Here is a 10,040-nt window from a genome sequence, read left to right on the forward strand (position 1 = left end):
TAAATATGAGAAGCATATATATATATGAAGAGGTTACCCACTTTTGCTATCTACACTTGACGGGGCTCCAAAAAGCAAGTCTTGCTTTGGACGAGTGCTCGAAAAAAACTCTTTTCCAAAAACTTGGAAAACCTACATATGTGAAACGATAGAGGTAAATTGACAAAATTTGAAGGTTTTTACACCGAATTACACTAACTTTTTCAAAATTCTATAGGTTTTCTCACCTTCAAATATAAAATTTAGAGGTAAATTTCAAAATTTGTAGGTGGGATTACACTGAACCTAGGTTTTTAAGTTTGGACAAATCTAAATGAAAAGGTAACCAAGTTTTTGGCACGGCAAACGCACAGGCAGATCAGGAACATCTGGATCGAGCAGTAAGGCATGGGATTGCACAGGCATGTCCGCGTGCATGACAGGTATTGCTCATTTTGCCCACCTCTACTCTTACCACGAGAGAGAGAGAGAGAGAGAGAGAGAGAGAGAGAGAGAGAGCGATGATTCCTCGTAGATGCATGGAGTAACGTGTTCTTCGGCATTCTGTGTGTAGCCCACATGGCTTTAAGAACAGAAAGAGCCCATCAAAAGTACAGGGAAGGGAGCTATGAGGAAGCACTCTAGCTCTACAATGATGCCCTGGCCGCCCCGAAGCTTCTTCAGCACAAGGTTTCTCTGCACAGCATCCGTGTTGCTTGCTATCTCAAGCTTTGGAACTTCAAAAAGGCAGCTAGGAATGTAGTGCAGTCTTGGAATTGGATACCAAACACACAGGGGCCTTGATGCTACGAGCACAAACTCTAGTGACAATGAAGGAATATCATTCGGCGCTGTTTGATGTGAATCGACTTTTGGATATTAATCCATCAGATGTTTACCGCAATCTCCAGGCTCGGTTAAGGACACAAGTGTCGCTGGTTCCCATACCCGAAGGAGAGGATGAGATGACTGAAGATGCCAAAGCGAAGACTTCAGAATCTCCTACATCACTGTTGCCTACAGCAAATTCAGAGGCTGGGAAGCCATACCAAAACCAAAAGGGCATTCTTGGCTGGACTATTCTCAATGGGACAGTATTGTGGGTGGTATCAGTGACAGTGACGATGAGGATGAGGATGATGATGAGGGTGACTCACCTCCACAGTTCAAGTTCAGACTAAAGGCTGTAGGGATGAAAGCTGTGGGTACGAGATAAGACCTTAGAATGGCATGTGTACTTGAATCCCCATTGAAACCAGCTTCTCTAGTTATGTCATATTTCTGACAGATGATTTTTTGCATTGCTTTGTAAGTAGGTGTTGGAGGCTGTGGAGGTCATCGCAAGCTTTTTTCAGGCTTCGAAGCTTGGTTTGTAAACTGTAAATATAAATATTCTGATTTTAGAATCACAACCCACAAATATCTTTGAGTGGCGTCTATTTGAAAAGCTCCTCTTTTGTGGTGTGTGTGTGTGTGAGTGAGTGTGTGAGAGAGAGAGAGAGAGAGAGAGAGAGAGAGAGAGAGGGAGAGAGAGAGGTGGTGGCGGAGGTTATAGCTCAGGTGAAGGTGGTGGAGATGGAGGTGGAAATGCTTGCTACACTTGCGACAAATCTGGTCACTTCTCCCCAGACTTCCTCGAGCAGAGTGGATACCGATGTACCAATGTTTTTTCCCCTCATCATGTTGGTTTTGGTGGAAGCTATTCCCTCCTGCTATGAGACTATATGAGACGATTCACATCTCTTTTTCTTAAAGCTTTGTTTTTCATTCCAGGGCTGCTATTATGTTAGTTTTGTTATTCTTCTACTGGTTGAAGCAGAGAGCGAATGTCTAATGTTAGCTGGTCTTCATTGGTGGCTGCCCGTTCATTGGATCAAAATTGCACGATCTCGACCGTCATGTTGATCATTATTCTATCGAGTGGAGAACATCTGCTTCAGTTATGTCTTCTTGTGTTTCTATCAGGCTGGATACTAGCTTCACATGTTACATGCTACTCAATGCATGTTGATGTATTCGATTTACTGTATCACAAGGTGTAAGTATCTTGCAATCACATGATGTTGCACTACCATGCAGCTTCCTTGCGCATTTTGTTTTCATCTAATTCTTGACACTGGTGCATGTGGATTTGTAACTTCAAGATTGTTTTTTGGTAGGGCATCCTAGCTTTGATGTACTTATTGTTTATGCATAACAACATGATTTTTTCCTATGCCGAGGCAAAGAGGGAGAGGAAGCTGAGGCAAAGAAAGAGAGCAAGGAAAGTACCACGTTTTCGGGATTCTTGTCTGGGATTTCACAAGGGGCTATTGCAAGGCTTCATGAGACTTCCTCATGGTTGGACTTCCATCAGCATTCCGCATCTCTGATTTTTCTTTACAAGATGCACTTATTAACTTTGGAAACTTTATTGCTATGGCTAGTTTGCATTGGCCATTCTGGTATTAGGCAAAGGGACATCTTAGCCCTCTTTGTTGCATTTTGGAGTTCTTTTGTGTTGATGATTGTTTAAGTCAGAATCATTGCAATCCATTTAATGCTAGCCGCTCTCTTATTATGCTGCAATTCACCGGAGTTCGATTGTCAATTTTAGATGTCCATTGATCAAATGATGCTATACTAAGTTAACGCATGTACACCATTTGATTTTTTTCAAATGGAAGCTTACAACACCAACTAGGTTGATGGTTGGTTGCGACTTATACAGAAGCAGACCCTTCCTTGTGTTTTTTAATGACCATGCATAATTTGTCAATTAATCTTTAGATCTTCTATTCAAAAAGTATATGCTATGTTGTGTTTGATATGTTAAATTGATTGTTAATGTGATTTATTATAAAACTCCTATATAGGTAGATTTTTGTTGCTACCCCTATCTAGTGTCAAACTAGTAAGAGTTCCTTACTATATAGTTAAATAAAACTCCTATATAGCTATATTGTTGTTGTTACAACCATCTAGGAGTATTCTCATTATTACATGATTGCACTCTTACTAGATATGTGTACTCGATCTAGTAAGTTGCCTAGTAATTATATTTTTTTTCCTATATAGAAGTGTGTCCAAAGATCCTTGTGGTAAGAGAAATGAAACAAATGCTAAGACAAATGTTAAGCTAATCACTAATGCGCATAGTGAGACAAAAACAGAGTATCCAGCTGAATGTAATGAAGATTGATTGCATGATAATAAACTGAACTGATACACTTGTTTATATACATGAATGGTAGTTGATTATGGGTGGTAGCTAAGAGCTAATGTAGGAGGTAGCTGGCCACTAATTTAGGAGTGGCTGGTGAGAAAATAGGGGGCCTAATTTGGGGTGGAGTGCATTCCCACTTACAAGAATTTTAACATCCCCCCTTAAGTGGGATAACACGACAACAAAAAAAGGACTTGATGAGTGTGATGAGAGATCCCCCCTGAAAATTAAGTTCAAGAGAGTAGACCAAGCATCTGACGTGATGCATACAACTTGGCTTGATCAGTAGGCTTGGTGAGACAATCAGCCCAATTATCTGTTGTAGGAGTGTAGATGAGGGAAATGAAACCATGCTCCACCAATTCCTTCAAGGCATGATAAGCAATGGAGATATGCCACATCTTTGAGCTGAGCTGAGGAGCACAAGCCAAAGCAATGGCTGATTGGTTGTCGCAATGAAGGGAAATAGGGCTTCCATCCGTGGGGATGGGAAACCGCATCTCATAAATGAGCTGAGATAGCCAAAGGACCTTGCGAGAAGCAAGTGAGGCCGCAACATACTTAGCTTCCGTAGAAGAATGTGCGATGGTGTTTTGGCGATTGGAAGTCCGTGTAATAGCTCCGCCAGCGAGTGTGAAGACATATCCTGAGGTAGAGTGTCGAAGAGAATCTTGAGCAGCCCAGTCGGCATCCACATATCATGTAAGAGCAAGAGGACCATCCTGGAGATGGAATGTTAAGGAATAATGCATAGTGTGTTTGAGGTACCGGAGGCAATGGAGGGTGGCTTGGCAATGGATGCGGCAAGGGAGCTGAGGGGCACCAAAGAGAATGCGACCGGCATAGCAAAAGTCAAGGCGAGTGCAAGTAATGAGATAGGAAAGCTGGCCAAGATGCTTATTGTATTTGAAATCTTGAAGAGGAGTAGCATTAGCTTTAGTGTAGGGGTGAAGTTCCGGAGCCAGCTTGGCATTGGGGACAAGTGGTGTGGGTTGGCCATTAGCAGAGTGCATACCGAATTGCACAAGGATTTGCTTGATGTAGTGTGATTGAGAAAGCTTTATGAAGCGACCATTAGGATCGTGAGAGACAGTGATGCCAAGAAAGAAATCCATGGGACCCTTGTCACTAATAGAAAAGCTAGAGGCAAGCATATCATGCACTATGTCAATGATGGCAGGATGAGATGCAACCACAGGGATATCATCCACAAAGAGACCTAAGATTGCAAAGCCAAAAGGACGGTGAAGCACATAGACATTGGGATCAGCAAATAGGTGAATCCAACCATTGTTGGAGAGATGATTGTGTATGCGCAAATACCATTGACGAGAGCTTTTTTTGAGACCATATATGTGGTGATGCAAGCAACATACATAATTGGGGTGATGGGGATCAATGAAGTGGGGGGGCTGATACATATAAATTTCTTCTTCTAGCAGACCATGTAGAAAAGCAGTGATAATGTCGAAATGTTGTAGTGGGAGATCAAAAGCACTAGCAATAGTGACAAGGAGACGAAAAGATGACATACCAAGAACATGGGAATAAGTATCATTGTAGTCGACGCCGAGACGCTGGGTGAAGCCTCGAGCAACAAGCCGCGCTTTGTAGCACTCAATAGAACCATCAGGGCGGAGCTTGCACTTCAGGAGCCACTTGCAGCCGATGATATTATGATGAGGTGATCCGGGAACCAATCTCCAAGTGTGACGGTGATGAAGGGTAGCGAGCTCAGCATGGATTGCTTCAATCCAAGTGGGGGCTTCATCTGCAGAGTTCTTGACAAGATCTTTATTGTTTGGCCCCTCGGCATTTTGGCTGGAGTTACACTCATGCTTCATGTAACAATATTTACATGAGACATCGGCCTTTGGACAGATCTTTTGTAGATCCTTTGGTAGAAGGCGACTCAAATAGGGCTTCAAGCGATACCCATTTACCTTCCAAGAGTGCTCTTTTCCATTCAAGTCCATAAGTTGATAGTAACTTGAATTGAAAGCCTTCTTAACTATGTATGGCCCCTGCCATCTAGTTTCAAATTTGGCATCAAAACGATTGTCAAGTCGATTGTCATACCTTAGCACAAGCTCTCCTTCCTTGATGCCTTTGTCCTTCAGTTTCTTGTCGAGGTTTTCTTTCGCTTGCGTAGCTTTCCTCTTGTAGCACTCGTAAGCTGTTTCTCTTTTCCACTCAAGCTCCACTCACGTAAGAAGTCGATCCATCCACACCTCTTAATCATCTTGTGCACCTTTGCCATGAAGCCGCATTGTTGGAATGTTGAGCTCGATAGGCTGCAAAACCTCTTGACCATAGACCAAGTGAAATGGTGTGAACTTCGTGGCTTCCCTATATGTGGTTCGATATGCCCACAAGGCACCATCCAAGAAAACATCCCATAACTTTGTTTTGTTTTGCACCATCTTTCTAATGATGCCTGTAATGACACCGTTAGCCTTCTCCACCAAACCATTTGACTGTGGGTAGTATGGTGTGCTATGACGATGTAGAATGTGAAGGTCTTCACAAACTTCTGTGAGTAAACCCTTCTTGAACCCCATACCATTATCCGAAACAATCTCTAGAGGTGTGCCAAATCTACAACAAATGTGAGTGTAGAAAAATTTGCTCACTGCCCTCTCATTTACCTTTGCCACACTTTGTGCTTCCACCCACCTAATCATATAGTCTACAGCCACTAGAATGTAGAGTTTACCATTTTTTGTCCTAGGTAGAGGACCCATAGCATCAATGCCCCACTTTTCAAAGGGTCCATTTGGAAGCACTATCTGCCTCGGGCCATGCACCAACCTTCTATTTCCATTTATCTGACAATTGTGGCAGCTTTTACACCAATGTTGAACATCCACATGCAAACTTGGCCAAACATACCCCGCAAGCAAAATCTTCTTCACAGTTAATTCTTGGGAAAAATGACCACCACATGCCTCTTCATGAAAACCTTTTAGAATGGCTAGAATTTCCTCGATAATTGGTATTCTTCTGCACACTTGATCCTTCCCTCTTTGATAAAGGGAGCCTTCTAGGAAGAGATAGAAACTTGCCTTCTTCATGAGTCTCCTCTTCTGAGCCTTCGTGAAGTCTTGTGGAAACTCACCCTCCAAAATGTAGCTAATAATGGGAGTCCATGACTCCACTCCCTGGTATCTCGGTTTCTTGACAGTTGCTGCCACCATGATGACCTGCACTTCTTTCTCAACACATGTAACCACTTGCTGTGCAAGTAAATCGGCATCTTCATTCTGTTTCCTAGGAATATGATATAGTTGCACTTCTTCAAATTGATTAAACAATCTAGGAATGGCATGAACTTTTATCCTTAGGCTTTCATTCTTGCATGCCCAAATGCCTAAAATTTTCTTCACAATGAGAAGTGCATCCCCTTTTACCATGAGACGTTGTATAGCTTGGCCAATGCATATCTTTAAACCATAAAGTAGTGTGTCGTATTCTGATTCATTGTTGCTAGTTGAACCTGGTAGATTGACCTTCTCTTTTATGACCACCTCTCCACTTGGGTTAAGCAACACTAGCCCTCCCCCTGCTTTCCCTATGGCTCGTCGAAAAGCTCCATCAAAGAACAAGGTAAAAGCATTAGGAATACTTTTTGGTGGTGGCAATGGTAGGGTCTTTACTTGAGGCATCTTAATTTCCTTCTCATGTACCCTATAAGTGAGAATCCCTGCCAATTGTGCACGCACACTATCTTCTACCTTGAAAGAGTATTGGAACTCTTGCAACTCCATAATCCACTTTGAGATCCTAGTACTAAGATTCATTTGAGATGACACCCAAGGGAACAAATTTTATACAGTGAGAATTACAAAAGATTTTGGTAGCAGGTACGATCTAAACTTTCTCACCACAAACATGAGAAAAAGAATTATGAGTTACGCTTCTGTGTAGCCTCTCTCCAATGCATTCATGACCCTACTAGCAAAGTAGATGGGTTGCATCCTGGTACTGTGGGGATCTTGTTGTAGCAACACAGCACCAATTGTTTCCCTTCCAACACTAGAGCTAACAAAGAATGTGTACTCCCAACAAGGAGGCATGAGTGTTGCTAGCTCTGACAATATGACTTTAATGTTACAAAAGTACTCTTCAAGATCATCAGCATCCGAAGCAAAGGATGAAGCAACTCCGAAGCTAAGTGAATAAAGCGTGACATATACTTCACCTTTCGAATGAATGAGATGACCTCTTTGAGATTCTTGGGTGATGGGAGCTCAATAAGAGACTTTGCCTTTGAAGGATCCACCTCAATGCCTTTATAGGAAACCTTGTGACCAAGCAAGATAACTTCATCCTCACCTATGTGACACTTGTCGGGGTTGAGTTGACCTGCCATATCGTAGAGCTTCTTTAAACCTTCTTCAACCCTTTGTAGATGCAATGATTTTGAGCTATAAATGCAAAAATCATCAATAAAAACCCTAATGGACTTTCCAAAGAATGCTTGAAACACCATGTTCATGAAGCGTTGGAAAGTTGCAGGAGCATTTGTCAGGCCAAATGGCATGACTCTAAAACCATAACAACCCCAAGGAGTGATGAAGGTTGTTTTCAACTGATCTTCCAATGCGATGCCTATTTGAAAGTAACCCGAGTAGCCATCACACACAGTGTACTTCTCATGACCAGCTACCTCATTTAGTATCTCATCTTGAAATGGGAGGGGAAAGTGATCTCTTGTTGTTGCCTCATTGAGTGGTCGGTAATCCACACACACCCTCCACTTGCCATTTTTCTTAGGAGTGACAACAACGGGAAAGACCCACTCTAAATTCTCCACTAGATAAATGAAACCTACTGCTAGAAGCTTTTCTACCTCCTTGAGTAAAGCCTGCTCCTTGATGACTCCTAGCCTTCGTAGCTTATGAGCCTTAGGTGTGGCCTCTGGCTTCAACTCAATTTTGTGTTGAACAACATCTACTCCACGCACATAGGTGTAGTCTTTAGGAAAAAGCCTAGGAAATTTCCTTAACACACCTTTGAGCTCCTCTCTTTCATCCTTTGTAAGTGTTGTAGATAATATACCTTCTAGCATTCTTTCATCTTTCGCTTTTTGGCTCTCTCGGGAACCTACCTCTTCCAAACCTGGGCAAGAGGTCTCCTGGTTGTTTAACTTAAACCTTACCCCCATGACTTTGATGGAAGACTCCTCTTCAGTAATGCTCCCGCTGCTTTCTCCTTCCGAAGTGTTATCGGCCCAGCCTTCCTCCGTCTCACTTTGAGATGATTCTTCATGGAGCTCCTCTTGAAGTTGCTCCTTCATGTCAAAGACAACCTTCATAATAATGATTGTCATTCCTACAAATTAGCTTTCCACTCTCTTAATCCTGCAAAGCTCGCATTTTCATTAGCCATGGCCTCCCTAGGATAAATGGGTAACCATTTCCTTTGGTAGACATGACATAGAAATCCATTGCCTTCTTAATGCCAAAGGCCTCCACAAAAACATTTTTACAAATGCCTACGCACCTAGCCTTGCTATTGTTTGCCATCTTGACTTTAATTTCAGGTGTCTCATGGATGTGCATGCTTAGTTTTTGCATGAGTCCCTCTGTCATGATGCAAATTTGTGCACCCCCATCCACAAGACCTTTCCTAACCAATATTCCTTTGATGTAACAATCTAGCACAGGTTTAATATCCTCATTCATTTAAGCATGTGCAATTTTTACAACAGGCACACTCTCTTTTACCTTTCTCCTAGTGCTAACTGCCTTTGTTAAATCCCTCCTAACTTGTGGACATAATGCAAGAAACTGAGGCCATGAGATATCAAGACCCTTACCTCTCATGTCTTCCAACAAGTTGAATGGAGCCATACCATGTCCAAGAGGGAAGTCTTGGAGATTCATACGACGTCGAGTTCTCTTAGCTTCCTTGGTCTCCTTTGCCTTCTTGCCTCGTCCATGGTCACTTTGTGATTTGACACCTTCTTTCTATTTACCCTTCCCTCAGCCATACTTAATGCCATTTGCTTCCATGTCAACTTCATTTGAATTCGTCACCTCTACCACATGCACATTTGGATCTGGCAAAGGTGGAACTCCTTCTATCCCTTGTGGAGGTGGTCTTGGTTCATTTGGTCTTTGTAGAAGCCTTGGTTGCTGACCAGTTCCTTCACTTGCATTCATCACTGGGTAATTCAAGTTAGGTCTCCCTGGCTCCCCACGGGGCCAAGGACAATTATACATCCCATGTCCGGAATCACCACAATTCCAACATTGCAAGACTCTCCTAGGTCATGAATCTCGCTCTTCAGACTTCTTTGCTTGTCCCTTTGGACCTACAGCTTGTACAAGGTGAATTGACAGGTTGCTTAAAGATTCATTTAACTTCTCAATCACTTCCGCCGTTACTTCAGGAAGCTCCCTAGATGTTGATGCTTGTGACTTACCTTTGGGTCTAAGACCTTCTATTGGAACCTCCCCCCTTAAGCACTTGAGTTTCCTATATTTCTCAGCAGCCCTAGTTTCAGCTGCATCAAAGGTAGCAGGTGCACCCGCCTCAACTTTTACCTTAAGGTCAGGAAAGAGTCCAGCTATGAACCTCTCCTTCTTTAGAAATTCTGCACCATCACCAGGGTTAGCAACATTTCTCACCCATACAGCCCAAAGACGTAGAAACTCTTGTTTATACATGTAGTAGTCATCTAAGTCTTTTTGTTTTTGAGAGACAATATCTTGCCATAGCTTTTGAGTGTTTTGTGGATCAAATAAGTACCTCTTAAAATGATTCACAACTTCCGTGTAATTCCCTTTAACTTCATCAGGCAAAGAGTCAAACCAAGTGCTAGCATCTTTCCTAAGGACCACCTCAAACA

At 42.5% G+C, this 10,040-nt stretch overlaps 1 pseudogene across 1 annotated transcript; it reads left to right on the plus strand.

The window, feature by feature from the left end:
- The first annotated feature begins 558 nt into the window (after positions 1 to 558).
- LOC147450677 (uncharacterized) lies at positions 559 to 3,013 on the plus strand (annotated as a pseudogene). Its single transcript, XR_015189293.1, has 4 exons — positions 559 to 1,184; positions 1,296 to 1,358; positions 1,540 to 1,661; positions 1,753 to 3,013. The product of XR_015189293.1 is annotated as an uncharacterized LOC147450677 (transcript).
- Positions 3,014 to 10,040: the final 7,027 nt, after the last annotated feature.

This window comes from Adiantum capillus-veneris, chromosome 9 (assembly GCF_014529385.1).
Source record: "Adiantum capillus-veneris isolate H3 chromosome 9, ASM1452938v2, whole genome shotgun sequence".
NCBI classification, from domain to species: domain Eukaryota; kingdom Viridiplantae; phylum Streptophyta; class Polypodiopsida; order Polypodiales; family Pteridaceae; genus Adiantum; species Adiantum capillus-veneris.